Raw genomic sequence first — 16,054 nt, 5'->3', positions numbered from 1 at the left:
ATATGTCTGTGCTAACTTTGTTTTGCAGGGTTTTGTGTTTGGGACTAACACATTTTGCAGGAACAAAGGAGCACATTTAACATCGGATGAACAGTGTCCGAGGCGCCTCCATGGAGCTTGGAGGCGCCTCGGGTGCTAGCCGAAGCTAGTTGTACAGAGGCGCTGGAGGTGCCTCGGAGGAAGCTGAAGGCGCCTTGGACCAGGCGTTGGAGGCGCCTTGGAGCAGCTTGGAGGCGCCTTCAATGGGATAAGGTGTGACCAGATCAGAGCTGATCTACGCGTGCGACTCGGCGGCCAGGAGGCACCTCGGACAGGCTTGGAGGCGCCTCGGACAGGCTTGGAGGCGCCTCCAGCACTGTATAAAAGGGTCTTCGAGCAGCAGCTTAGAACAACGAATTCTAGAGATCTCTACTACAACGTGTTGCTCCAAAAGACACCCTGAAGTGTTGTTGCAAGTCCCCGACGACCCGAAGCTTCGAGACTTTGATTCTGTCGTCGGTATAACTCTGTTATTATTATTGCACTACTATAATACCTTTGTAATTGAATTTACGCGATATAGTTGTTGCCCACAAAAAGCGATCAACGATCGCGAGCCTTGGAGTAGGAGTCGCCCTAGGCTTCGAACCAAGTAAATATTTTGGTGTCTTTTGTGTATTGTTCTTCTTCCGCTACTATTTCTCTATTGTTTTACGATTACGAAACGAGTGAAAGCCACGAGCGTTATTCCCCCCCCCCCCCCCCCCCCCCTCTAGCGCTTCTCGATCCAACAAATTGTTGTTAAAATTTTCTTTTTTAAGGGGAGGCCACAAATAAGGAAGTTTTAATTATATTTAAAACTTTCCTTTTTTAGCATGACCAAGGATTATAAAAGAGAAGGAGAGAGTGCCTCAAAAGATACACAACCTAAGTCTTGCCCCCTCTCCTCTCTCCCTTGTGGTCAGCCCTCTCCCTTCTTCTTTCTTTGTTTCCTTTCCCATATGGGCCGGCGACACCTTTCTTCTTGTCTCCTCTTTTGCTTCCTTAGGGTCGGCGGCATCAAGGATTGGAAAATCCTTGTGGCCGATTGCTTGGAGAGGAAGAAGAAGAAGAGGAGAAGCACTTGGTGGTCGGTTTCTTGGAGTAGAAGAAGAAGAAGGAAATTTCTTATTTTGGCATCCCTTGGTGGCTCGAGAGTCTTGGAGGAGAAGAAGTGGTTCGGGTGGATTTCATCTTGGTAGATCGTCGCCCACACGACGTCCAAGAGGAGAAGAGGAATACAACAGAAGATCAAGAGGTCTTTAGCTACAAAGAAAGGTACAACTAGTATATTATCCAACTGCATACTAGTTTTGTTTTCTTTGTATGGATCCTGAAATACCAACACAAGAGGCTATCATTTTTAGGCTTTCGATTTCGTGTTTCGATCTTGTGCTTATATTGAGGTCTCTTTAGTTAAACCTAGGGTTACTGTAAGAAGTTAAATATCCAATTTCTTTGAAAGGCTTTGTCTAGGAAGTGGTGGATGATCCCATAACCAAGAAGGCCTAGTGTCTCGCCATGTTTAATCTGGAAGCCAATCTTTGAAATAGATATTTAATTAACTTATGTAATATGGTTTAACTTCTGAAGAACACATAGGTTAAAGTTGAAGTAAAAATGTTAAGTATCGTTTCCAATCCACGTTTAACTTCTGAAGAGCAACATGGATTAATAATGTTAAGCATCGTTTGCAATCCAAGTCTAACTTCAGTAGAGCACATGGGTAGCTAGGTTAACTTCTGTGCTTGTACAAATTTTTGTACAGGGGAAACAGAACGGTGTTCCGAGTAGCAACCAACAGAAGAATCTAGTAAATTTCTAGAGAAAGTCAAGGACTTGTGCATTGAGGTTTTACTCATTGATGCACTATAAGAAATGCCCAAGTTTATCAAATTTCTTAAGGAAATAATGTAAAGAAAGAGAAGGAAAGGAGACTACAAAATGGTAGCATTGATGGAGGAGAGTAGCGCCTTACTACTAGACGACACACCTCCAAAGCTCCAAGATCAAAGAAGTTTCTCCATCCCTTGTAAAATAGGGACTACTTTAATAGAAAAGGTTTTTTGTGATTTGTGAGCAAGTGTTAGTCTCATGCTTTACTCAATTTGTAATAAGTTAGACCTAAAAGACATTAAACTAACTACCATGGCAATACAATTAGCTGATCATTCATGCAAATATCCGATGAGAATAATTGAAGATGTGACAGTAGATGTGAGTGGAAACTTGGTGCTCACCGATTCTGTGGTACTTGATATGAAGGAGGACCCTTAAATCTAAATAATTCTGGGAAGATCCTTCCTTGTTATAGCCAGAGCCATAATTGACATGAAAAATCATAAGTTGGACTTGATTATTGGTGAAGAAAGGCTTACATTTGATTTATCTAAGTCTTCTAACCATGTTGCTCTTCTATTAAATGACTGCAAAATATTTGAAGAGTACCACACCGATGAGTGAATGTTTCATCCACATGGGAAGCTATCGGATGCAAAGTTGAGCTTGGCAAATAATGGGAGAAGACCTCCCATTCAAAATGAAAAGTACCTCTATCTAGCGAGAGCACGGATGAAGGAAGAATCCACAAACGGAGGAGAAACTCATTCCTCCGATACCTAGCTCTTAAAGGAGCTTATATGGGGTCGAGCTAAAAACTTTAAATAAGCGCTTTATGGGAGGTAACCCAAGCATTCTTTAGTCTAGTTTACATTTTTTTTCCTTCATTTCTTTGTGTAGACAATAATTTTGTTTTCATTTGTATCTTTTTCCAAGTTTGTAAGGACTTCCATGAATATGCCACGCACTTATTTTGTGCATGGAGGCATTTTCAGCAACCAATGAGGTAAAATTTCAATAAAATAAACCCGCACACCCTGACCGTGTCATGTGACACGGTCGTGTGATCTAAGCCAAGAACAACAAGCTTAGGTTGTGCCTAATTAACATGGCCGTGTGAATTCAGCCGAGCGGAACAAAGGGGTGGTCGTGTTTTTCAACACGACCGTGTGTGGTCACCTGACACCAATCTTGGTGTGGTCGTGTCTTTTGACACGACTGTGTCAAGGTGGCCAGGGTGAACAAGGTTTTGGCCATGTCATTTGACATGGCTCGTGTAGAAAATAAATAAATAAATAACTGGGTTTGTCACAGTCGTGCCTTGTGGGCACGACCGTACGTAGATGATCTGTGTCTTTAAGACACGATCGTGGGAGGCGCAACCCCCCTCTCTAATTTACCTTCTTTCATCCTATTGGTGCAGGGAGCACCAGACGATCGAACCTGAGTTTTGATAATGGTAAAGGGATCAAAAGTTATGATATCTTGTGATCTAACAAGTGTGACTGAGCTTGCAAGAAAGTCCTATGTATTCTTAGGTAAAAGTCCTAGTGAATTCTAGATAGGTGGAAAATCCTAGAGGGAGGTAACCGTAGGACTTAAGGGTGGTAACCCTAGATTATGGAAAGTCCTAGCTGTGGTAAGGCAATGATGTCCTGGTCCAGGGGACTGGGTGAAGTCTTGGTAGGTCGAGGACTTTAGGTGAAATCCTAGAATTGAGGACTTTAGGTTAAAATATTAGGGGTCGCGGACACCAGGTGAAAGTCTGTACTAGTCATGGAGCAAACGCTCAACATGAAGCCCTAGAGTCTCAGATGCTAAGCAAAAGTCTAGGCATTCTGGCCGGTCTGGCAAAAGGTAGAGGAGTAGGTGAGGACGCATTCCCCAAAAAGGAAATAGTAGGCGTCGGTCTGACCTAGAGTTTCAGCAAAACTCAAAATCATGATTAGATAGTCCGAAGGCTGTCAACACTTATTTTTACATGTTATTTTCCTTTTATTCTAACTGTATTTTACAAGAATACTAACACTTGACAGGTTAGAATTTTGGCTTATTCGATTGATCGAAAGTTGGGATCAGTCGACCGAATCCTCAAGTAAGAGGACAAGATAAGCAACGACTTGATCAGGTTTAACCAAGGGATCGATCGACAGAACCTCGGGTTCAATTGATCGAATAGTACATAAGCAGCAACTTGATCCGACCGAGTTGATCGGACCAGCTAAGCCAGCGAGGATAGTTGGATTGGTCGACCAAACGACAAAATCGGTCGATCAAATGAAGGCTTTATCTGAAGCGACAACATCTGGATGAGAAGCTGGGTAGATGCAGAAGGTTTGGTCGATAGATCAAGGAAGATCGATCGACCGATCAACATCAAGTTAAACCTGATCCTGAGATGAGTGGATCTGGATCAGGCTTAACTTGGCTATAAAAAGAGGTCTCGACCAAGAACTTCAAAAAAATATTCTTTTAAAACAACGAGCTCTTGTGGGCACTCCAAAAATGCCTAAACGCTGCTCCGACGACGATCAAGCCAGAAGATCAATTTCTCCAAGTCGTCGGTAACTAGTTTCATTTTATGCAATACTTATACGCTTCATCTTTGTAATCAATACTTGTAAATATTTTTCGATACTATAGTGGTTGCCCAATGAAAGCGATCAATGATCGCTGACCTTAAAGTAGGAGTCGTCAAAGGTTCCGAACCAAGTAAATCCTTGGTGTGTTAGCAATTGCATTGTTTCTATTTCTTTATTTCTGGTGCATCAATTTTGTGTTTTCCGAAAAGTGAAATAGCCATGAGTACTATTCACCCCCCTCCCCTCTAGCACGTCTCGATCCTACACATCCTTCTTGAGATCTCTTCCACTCTAGATCCTTACAAAGCAGCCAGACGAGTGTGCAGCCAACCGAACAAAAAGGCCGACCGAGTTAGCGGTCGACCGAACGCAAAAGCTGACCGAATTAGCGACCGACTAAATGCAAAGGCAGACTGAGTTAGGCCAAGCGAATGCTGAATTCGAGCGGGCAGATGGACTGTGGCCTGTGAGGGTCACAGTTTCCTTGAAACAAATTCGCCTCACCTCCGGTTGTGCTTCAAGGTTTCCTTGGGTTGTCTGTTTCTCAAGATACAACGGTGAACTGTGATCACCATCAGGCACTGATGGTCATGGCGAACTGAGAGGTACCCGACTGCCGTCACAGGCACACCACCAAGCAAGAGATGCACGACAGAAGATAAGGGGAACGTACGTGGAGAGCTTCAACTTTTTGAGCGTGTAACATTTTGCCTATGGGCACAACCTCCTTATATAAGAGCTCAGACCAATGGATAACATTAATGATCGTTTAATGATCATTATTTGCAGCTGTGAAATGTCAACGTTTTACTCGATTGCATTAATTTTTAATTTAATACATACATTACACTCTTAAATAAGGGGTAAAAAGTTTGTGGTAAAATGTTGACTGTTTCACTTGGGTAAATTTTGTCCCGACAGGTCTGACATTCGGCGCACGCATGCATGTTGTGCTTACACATGAATTAACTTGGTTCAATGAAATCCGGACCCTGAATTTACACCTCCCCTACGCACCCACATATGAGAGAGATCGAGCATCTCCCCATGTATTTATTCATATCATCAATGCATGTGAATCAATATAAATCAACCAATATACTTTGAAACTTTTAATGTGAGACTAAAGTTCCATTCACAATAAGTTTCATGTCTCTTCCACTGCTTCTCCATTTATATATATATATATATATATATATATATATATATATATATATATATATATATATATACTCTAACACATCGTAATTATGAGGCAAAACAATGGAATCCAAAACGGTTAAAACAAATTCATCTAATTCGAGATGCACTCAGACCCGATAGCCACCAGAGACCACTCTGGTGCCACCGGTTGCCCGCTTACCCAGCATGCATGTGGTTATATCTGCATCCATTCATGGCCAACTGATGTGGAGCAGGAGCTTAAAATTATGGGACGGTTTTAATTGACAGTTATGGGTTGGTAAATTTTGATAGGCTAAAAAAATTTTTAGTTCAAATTACATAATTTTTAATTAGTCAAATTGAAATTCATTTAGAGATTTACAAATAATTACAAACAGAAATTGTAAGCAGTCCAATTTTAAGTTAAAAAATATCATTTAAATTTTTTTCCGAGATTTCGAATAATTCCGTCATTATTTTAAGGTTATTTTTATCTTTTATGTTATTAGATTTTTGAGACTATTTAAACTATTTGGTTAGTTAAATTTAGAGCAGTTATTTGATCAATATACTTTTTTTTTGAAATTTTTTTCTCCTAAAAATGAAGAGTTTTTAGATGTTTATTTGTATTAAGCTGAATCAACTTGTTTCCGCAGTTCATGTGTGAATTAAAGATTCAATAATTTCCGCTGCATCACCACCCCCAAGCCGTCGATTTCTGGACCAGTTAATTTTTATCCACTGGTGCAATTATTTGGCACATTCTATAGCCCGTATCTTTAATTTGTCTCACTTGCATGCTTTGTAAATTTAACGCAGTATCTGTTCGTTGAAACTTCAAGTGAGAAGCCCTTAAACCCAAACTTCTATCAGCGAATTAAATGGATGAAAATGGCATGATTTGGACAACTCGCTCGACATTCTTCCAATTCAATCAATCAACCTGCACCGCTAACCTCAAGCCAATTCAATTGTCCCTTTTGAAACTTTAATGGCCGGTTCCTGCTTTAATGCTGGTTGGTATCTGTAACTTTAGAGGGATCATACATTCTTCACTCGCCCATCATTCTTGTATAATAGTTGGAGTTTCAGTTTCCTGCCTTGGGACCAAACAGATATAAATTCTAGGTAAGCAGTCTCTTCAGTAAGCAATATCCTGCCATTTACGATTTAATTTCGACCAAAAATATGCTAAGTCTCTCATCATTGATTAATTATGTCTCCTGATAAGATTTGGGCCATTTAATGCATGCAATCTTATTTGTAACGTAATGTAACGTATGAATTAAAAGGTACCACAAGTTTTCTTGTGGCTCCTTGAAAGAATGCATATTAATTCTGTTTGAATTATCGGCCACATGCTATGTTTCAATTATATATAATTATTGCACCGAGTTTGTTCAAGTTTACAAGGAAGAAAATATAAAAAATTGGCAATTATGATTTGATCGAAGTATTCTATATAGAAATATATCCAGTTTTTTGTGTTACTAGAACTCGCTGATAGTTATAATTAATATTGAAACTGATGGCTTTGGTCAATTGCACTGTGCTCGTCCACAATTATAATTGTGCAGACATTAATAAGTCGAAGATTAATTAATTAAATGATTTGCCTTTTTAACATGTGATGGACGTTGAACTAGTCGAGTTGAGACACGAGGAGATGTTGGATACGAATAACTTGTGTCGAGGAAATTTAAAAATACTGATAAAAATTATATTATAAGTTTTAGGTTTCTATATTATGTTTCAGTAATTTTATTATAAGAGTTATCACTTGATCATAGTTGGGGTTTCATGGATGAGACGTGTGGCACACTAAATTTAAAAATGTTCTTTTTTATATAATTAAATTTGTAACTATTTAGGTACCACAAGTTAGTAACTTCTTTATTTAATTCAATTAGCTACTTGATAAGGGAGGTAATCAAAGAGTGTCACATGATTAAAGAGAATTTAATAGTCTTGTTGGGATAATATTCAAAAGCCAACTGAAGGTCTAGGCTGCCTCAACTCGAAGATTGTACCCTTGACTCTATGATATTTCCGACTCTGTGTCAGCTCTGACTCCATGCTACTCCTAACTCTGTGTTGGCCTTGACTCCACGCCACTCTCGGCTCTAGACAGGCTCTGTATCTGTACTGTTGCTCACGGAAGATACGGATAATGTCACCATTTTCTTTGAATAATGCGGAAAAACGTAGCAATTTATTTCAAAAAATGTGGGTAACGTAAGTGGGAATCTCGGAACACCCAAAGAACATGAGGGTATAGTCACAACTCCATCAAAGGTCATCGGCTCTTGCAGACGCAGGTACGCGCACACAAACCTAAACTTCCAAAAAAAAATCTTAGATCACTCATCCTCTTCTTCTTCATTCTCCTCCATCAGAGACTTATTTGAATGTCGGAGTGGCTACACTGGGGAGCCCTTTTACTATAATTCTAATTAACTCTTTCCTTCCTATTTACTTCTCTTTAGGTTTCATCGGATTCCTCTACAGATCCTTATTGTTCCTAGGTGATTGATGACAAAGTCAGCATCAAAGTCAACTCACCGGTGGCTCATTTTTTGGCAATCTATGACAGAATCAAATTGACGTCGTCTGTAGAAACACTGAGTTAAGACCTAAGCTGAGGTATTAAAATGGATGACACTGAAAGATCTAACGTCATCACCATGGTAATGGAGAATTTCAACAAACTAGTCGATGTGACGGTGCAAGACGTGTTGCAAAGATAGTCCCAACAATAAACATCTCTCATACCCAACCCTCTTATGGAGGTACTGCCCCGATCAGTTAAAGCACCATAAGCGCTTCACCAAAGGTCGACTCAACCAACTTGAATGCCTCAAGGGGTGATCCCCACTCTCATCGGTACATCAGCTATATGAGAATCATCTTTGGAATATTTAGGAGAAACCCCTATCAGGACCCTTTGAAGAGTAAAGCTCCCATTTCTAGCAGAGCAAAGATCCCTTGAAGCCCTCCATTCTCAAGAAGTATCTTTCAAGATGAACTATAGCATCATTTTTGACCACTGCAACTCAAGGAATATAATGGAACAACCTACTCTAAGGACCACATATGCATGTTTGACAACGCCTCCCTATTACATCAGTATATGGATGGAATTAAGTGTCGAGTCTTCTTGATGACTCTCTCGGTCTCAACACAAAGGTGGTTCAATCGGCTTCCCTCTTTCTCTATTTAGACCTTCGAGGAGTTCAGAACTTTTATTCATACAACACATTGGCACCAGCCGGAGGTATCAACAAATTCCACATGATCTATTCACTCTCAAGCAAAAGCTCAAAGAACCTTTTGAAAGAATATTTACAATGGTTCAATCAAGTAACCATGGATGCTTCCTTAGTTAACCAAGATGTGCAGGTGAGTACCTTCTCATAAGGCCTTATAGATGAGAATTTCTTTAGATCCATGGTAAAGAAGCCCCAGTCAATTTCGATGGTGTGTAGGTATGATCACTCAAATATGCTCAGGTGGAGGAAGCTCAGTTTGCAAAGACAAGGGTAGTTCCAACTCTGTTTTTTGCCCCTACTTAGCCGCATCGTAAAGCTCCCCCTCTTCCTTTGCGGAATAGGGAATTCGCGAACCAAAAAGGTGAAAAAGTGGTGCAGACGGTAGAAATTACTTCGGTCTCTATGTTTGAGTCAGGTCGAGAGCCTCTTGAGGTGGATCATTATTGCACCTATCATCAATTGGATAGCTACTCTACTCGAGATTACCAACAGTATATGAGGGAGTTACATCAGGTGGCCTACCAATAGAAGGCCAATCTGACCTAACCTAGTAGAAGAAGGTTTCCAGAGACTTACTAGTGCTCTCACCATCGTGCTTGAGAGGTTGCTACTAATTGACAAACTCGCTCACCTTCTAGGAGCCCCGAAATGTTGGATCGAGACGCGCTAGAGGGGGGGGTGAATAGCGCTCGTGGCTAAATCGTTCGTATCGGAAAACTATCGGAGTTAAATACGCAGCGGAATAAAAGAAAGCAAGCAAACAGAGACAGGTCGATTTTACTTCGTTCGGAGCCTTGATCGACTCCTACTCGAAGGCCCGCGATCCTTGATCGCTTCCGGTGGGCAACAACTATAAGCTCGATAATGATTACAATTTGAAGTACAATAAATGACAACAATTAATTATACCGACGACAATATCGTAATCTGAAAATTCGGAGCTCCGGGTCGTCGGTGTCTCGTAGCAGCACTTCGGAATCGTCTCGTGAGCAGCTTGTAGCAGAAAGATCGCTTGTAAGTTATTCTTTTAAGAAGCTGCTCGAAGTCCCCTTATAAAGGGCATCCAAGGCGCCTTGAAAGCCATCCAAGGCGCCTCCACCGCTCCGATTCCATCGTGCAGATAAGCGCTGACCATTCTGCGCTTATCACAGTTGAAGGCGCCTCCATCACCACTCAAGGCGCCTTCAACAGGTCCAAGGCGCCTCCATCACCACTCAAGGTGCCTTGAACACTGTTTCGCAGCCAGCTCATCCTTTGTACCCGAGGCGCCTCCAAGCTCCATGGAGGCGCCTCGGACACTGTTCATCCGAGGCTAATGTTGCTCTTTTGTCCCTGCACAATGTGTTAGTCCACAAAATACACACATATCCTGTAAGACAAAGTTAGCACATATAATATCATAAATATGAATGAAAGTTCGACAGTCTCCGAACTGTCCGAGTCTGACTTCGGGTTTCCAACCGGAAACCCTAGGTCGACCCGACGCCTACTGTTCCCTCTGCGGGGAACGCGTCCTCACCTACTCCACTCAGGAGATTTACCTGTTGCCAGTCCGGCCCTCCAGACCGACTGGACTTTCCGCCTAGGGTTACCACCCCCTAGGACCTAGGGTTACCGCCCCCTAGGGTTTTCCTCCACCTAGGGTTACCGCCCCCTAGGACCTAAGGTTGCCGCCCCTTAGGGTTTTCCTCCACCTAGGGTTACCGCCCCCTAGGACCTAAGGTTGCCGCCCCTTAGGGTTTTCCTCCACCTAGGGTTACCGCCCCCTAGGACCTAAGGTTACCCCCCCTTAGGATTTTCCTTCACCTAGGGTTACCACCCCCTAGGACCTAAGGTTACCCCCCCTTAGGATTTTCCCTTACCTAACCGCAGTTAGGACTTTCCTGAACCTTATTTAACCACGTTAGATAACAAGGAATCTTAACTTTGAATCCCTTTGCCATTATCAAAACTGAGGTTCGATCGTCGGATGCTTACTGCACCAACATGAAACTCATCCCGAGCTCGACAGGAGCCAGATCAGGAGAAGGACTAAGATAAAATGGTCAAAGACAATATTGATCATAGAGGGATGGTCCACATGATTTTGGGAGGTACGACATGTAGATCCCGTGCGGCCAACAAGAGAGAAGTGAATTGCCCTGTAAAGAAAATTCACACCTTTCTCAAACTATTGGGCTTAAACAATTATACACTTAACGAAAAGATAATAGAAATAAGAAGAGTACGAGACGAATAAATCTACTTGGTTTGCAATCAGAAGATTGCTACTCTAAGGAAAGTAGGCTCACTATGAAGATCTTCTTCTCGAACAAAACGTCAGAGGCGGAGAAGCCTCTTACATAGAAATAAAACTCGGAAATGAAAGTAGAATGAAATTCGTAGTACAGAAGTGTGTTCTCACAAATTATTGAGACAAGGGCTCTATTTATAGCCTACCAATCAAATCTGACCGTTTGTTGATGTGGCACAATTCGAGTGCTCAGACCCTATCCGGGCGCCTCCAGCTTGGCAAAATCTCTATCCATGAAATGTCTTTGGCAATGGTACGAAGATAACTTTTTATCCACTCCTGGGTGCCCAGACTTGCTCTGGATGCCCGGACAGCCACAAAAGTGGTGCCCTGGTTGGCACCAAAGTGCTCCAGGCACCTAGACCATCTTGTTCAGGAGCTTGGACGGTCTGAGCACCCGGACCAACTAGTTCGGGTGCCCGGATCGGTCAACCATATGCTGACTGTCCGGTGCTTTCTCTGATCGCTGCCTCCTTCTTCGGTCGCTTGGGTGATCCTCTAACCTTCTAGAATTAAGCTCACTTGAACCCAACTCCAGCCTTCTCTCCTCGAGCAGTCTTCCGCTCGGGCTCCTCGTCCCTAAAAAAATGGCATGCGCTTTCTTCTCGTCCGTCAACGTACTCTTCTACAGTATCTCGTCCCTCGGACGCATCGAGCCCGTCGACTATATCCCATGTCATTCTTCTCGCTAGCTACCTCTTTCTCTCCTAATTAAGTTCCTGTACACTTAGACACAAGGATCAAATATACAAGACCTAACTTAACTTAGTTGATTACATCAAAACTACTACGGGGGACTTATAATCTCTCCCTTTTTGATGTGACCAACCTAAGTTAAGTTAGAATAAAAAAATAGTAAAACAAAACAGTTAAGTACAAGTGAAAGAATATGCAAATAACCCAATAACAACATTATTAACTCCCCCGGGACTTAACCTTAAGTCTTTTTATATGATCACATTAAAAATAGGGGTACTAACTTTAAAAAAAAAAACTAGTTACAAATTCTAAGGATAAAACAAGGCAGCCAATAACTAAAAGAAAAACTATTAATTGTTGAAAATCAAAATTTTTAGGATTAAAAGACTAGATTTGATAAAAATTAATTTTAAAATTAACATTAATCATTGAAAAATAATTTAAAAATTTTGTCACTATAAAAGACTTTTATACAGATATATATAACATCTTTCACAAAAAGATAAGTTTTATCAACATGATAAAAAAAATATTTTTAGCAAAAACATATATTTCTCATGATAATTATTTAAAATAAGTTTTAGTTTTAAAAAATCTTGAAAACATTTGTAAGTATGGAGAACAGTATGCTTGATAGTAGAAAAATCGATAAGATTGTTCAATCTTAATCGGGAGGAACAAAGAAGTGTATGTGGATGACATCTCAATTAAGATTGTTCAATCTGAGAATCTGATCTCAGATGTAGAATAAGCATGCAACACCTTGAGGCGGTATGGGCTCAAACTCAACTCCAATAAGTGCCTATTCGGAATCAAGAGCGGAAACTTTCTTGGATATATTGTGATTGATAGGGGATCAAAGATAACCCCGAGAAGATTCAAGCTCTCCAGAATTTGTCTCCTCCCTGCAATCTCAGAGAAGCACAATGACTAGTTGGTCGCATCACAACATTTCCCGATTCATCTCCTGCTCTATCGACTGGAGTCTGCCCTTCTTTATGGTGCTGAAGAAGGCTTCTATGTTTGAGTGGGATGCGAAATGTGATGAGGCCTTTGCCAAGTTGAAGGAATATTTGCCCCCCTTACCGCTCCTCTCCAAGCCGGTAGTGGGAGAAATGGTATGGGTGTATTTATTGGCACCAGAGGGAGCAATCGTCATGGTCTTGCTCTGCCAAGAGGATGATGCATAACATCCCATCTATTTTTTGAGTCATCTACTAAAAGATGCCGAGAGTAGGCACAACAACCTGGAGAAATTGACCCTTGGATTGGCTCTAGTCGCTCATCAATTAAGGTCATATTTTCTGACTCACCCAATCACGATCTTTACCAACAACACTCTAGGCCGAGTGCTCACAAATCTAGAAGCCTCCGGGAGATTAATCAAATGAATCACTGAGTTGAGGAAGTATGATATTTAATAGTGGCTAAGAACAACCATCAAAGTTCAAGTCTTGAAGATTTCCTAACTGAAGTTCTTGACCAAGAGATGAAAGAATGAGGAAAATTCATGTGGATGGCCCATCCACTCGACAAGGCAGCGATGTCAAGATATTACTAATATCTCCTCGAGAAGACATGCTCCAACACTCCATCTGGCTCAATTTTCGTGCGTCCAACAATGAACTTGAGTATGAAGCCTTGGTCGCAGGACTTCAGACTACCAAAGGAGTTGGGGCTTCCTGAGTTATCATCTACTTGGACACCCAATTAGTTGCTCAATAGCTCGAATAAGGCTTTGAGATCAGGAATGACTGATTATGATGATATGCAGAAATTTTCTAGAAGTTGAAAGCTGACTTCCAAGAGGTCACTTTATAAAAAACCCCTGTGCAAAGAATCAAAAGGCGGACGAGCACACCAAACTAGCAAGCACACTTACAACTTTGAACTTGGAGGACTCAATGTCTCAAATTCAACTGATTTCACAAATTGATCAAGCACCAAGCCTGGATTAGCCCGTCGAATTAAGGACAACTTTTGTTTCTTTCCTCCAACATGGGACTTTGCTCACTGATCTAGAGCAAGCCCGACTACTCAAATAAAGAGATCGTTGATTCACTCTCATCATTGATCAGTTATATCAATGAGCTTTCTCATGCCCCCTCCTCAAATGTCTTGGTCCTGATGATGCAAACTATGTCATAAAGAAAATTCACGAGGATAATTGTGGAAACTATATTTGTGGAAGGACGCTCGATCGAAAGGCATTATTGGTTAAATAATTTTGGCTAACTTTGACACCACCCGAATTGTTGTTGCTTGTCTTCATTGCCAAAAGCATCTGAACCTCTCTCATCACCCGATGGAATTCCTGAAGACCTCCACTATCACATACTTCTTTGACCAGTGAAGGATGGATATTGTAGGTCCTTTCTTGATTGGGCCTTAACAAAAAAAAAATATTCTTATGGTCATGAATTACTTTTCCAAGTGGATGGAAATCAAAGCCTTGACCCGAATAATGGTTAGATGTTGTCAAAAAGTTCTTATGGAGTAACATTGTGTGCTGGTATAGTCTACGTCACAAGATTGTCTCCAATAACAGTTGGAAATTTTAGGGCCATAAGCTCAAGGAATGTTACAAAGACTTTCGTATCTAGGAAGCATTTATCTTGATGGCTTATCCGTAGAGAAACGGACAGACAAAAGTGGTCAATTTGGAGATGGTTTGAGAACTTAAAATTAAGCTAGACCATATAAAAGGCAAATGGGTGGATGAATTATTAAGAATTCTTCAGGCTTAATGAACCACTCCTCGGGAAAGCATGAGGATGATTCTCTTTCACTGTGTTTACTATGGAGAAGTAGTTGTCCCTGTGAAAATTGGTGAAGCATCCACTCAGAGAAGTGCCCATGGATAGGACAATTCCAATCAATGACTCCTTGACCTTGACTTTGTCACTAGGACTAGAGAAAAAGCAGGTGCTTGACTCGTTGTGTACCGACCGAAATTACAACAACTGAGACATTCTTTGCACTCTTCAAGTCAGAGACTTGGTTCGGAACAAGGTCAAGCCTGTTAGAAACATCAACAAGCTAAAACCACAATGGGAAAGACTACTTCATGTGATCTTCAAGCGAAGTTCAGGAGCATATTGCCTATTATATGCAAGCACAAAGAGCTTTGGTCTCCCATAAAGCGCCAATCATTTGAGGCCCTATCATTCCTAATAGTTTCTATATCTGTCATTTATATTTCACATATTGTCAAAGTTTTGTACCTTCTTTTTTATCAAAGAAAAAGAACTCCTATTAGATTTTCGTTCCAAACTTTTCTGACTTGAACATAGTTAAAGTCAAGATCCAATATCCTTTTTCAGGGCACAAAATTTTCCGACTTGAATATAGTCAGGGTCAAGATCTAATATTTGATGATATCAATCTTATCTTGGTACAAGATTAGAGCGCATATCATATCTCCATCGATAATGTCATTTTTAGGGCACAAACTCCTCCAACTCAAACATAGTCAGGGTCAATATCCAAGGCTTGATGATATCAACCTCTCATTCGTACAAAAGTTGAGCGCATATCATATTTCCATCAATAATGTCATTTTCAGGATCCAAACTTCTCTGATTCAGATATAGTTGAGGTCGAGATCTAAGACTCAATGATATCAATTTTCCCTTCGTATAAGAGTTGAGCGCATATCGTATCTCCATCCACAATATCCTTTCTAGGGCCTAAACTCCCCTGACTCAAAAATAGTTAGGGTTGAGATCTAAGTTTCGACAATATCAACCTCTCCTTCATACAAGAGTCGAACACATATTGTATCTCCATTGATAATGTACTTTCTAGGGCCCAAACTCCACTAACTCAGATATAATCGGGGTCGAGATCCAGTGTTTAACAATATCAACCTCACTTTTATACAAGGGTCAAGTGTATATCGTATTTCTATCAAAATAATCCTTTTCAGGGCCCAAACTCCCTCGGACATTATTAGGGTCGAGATTCAAGACTCGATGATATCAACCTCCCCTTTGTACAAGATCGAGCACATATCGTATCTCTATTGATAATATCCTTTTCATTGTATAAACTCTCTTGACTTGGATATAGCTAGGGTCGAGATCCAAGGGTCAACTATGTCAACCTCCCCTTTATATAATAATCGAGTGCATATCGTATCTCTATCGATAATGCTTTCTTCAAGACCCAAACTTCTCCAATTTGGATAT

This window comes from Zingiber officinale, chromosome 1A, assembly GCF_018446385.1.
Source record: "Zingiber officinale cultivar Zhangliang chromosome 1A, Zo_v1.1, whole genome shotgun sequence".
Classification (NCBI taxonomy): Eukaryota; Viridiplantae; Streptophyta; class Magnoliopsida; order Zingiberales; family Zingiberaceae; genus Zingiber; species Zingiber officinale.
This window is presented reverse-complemented; position numbering follows the sequence as displayed.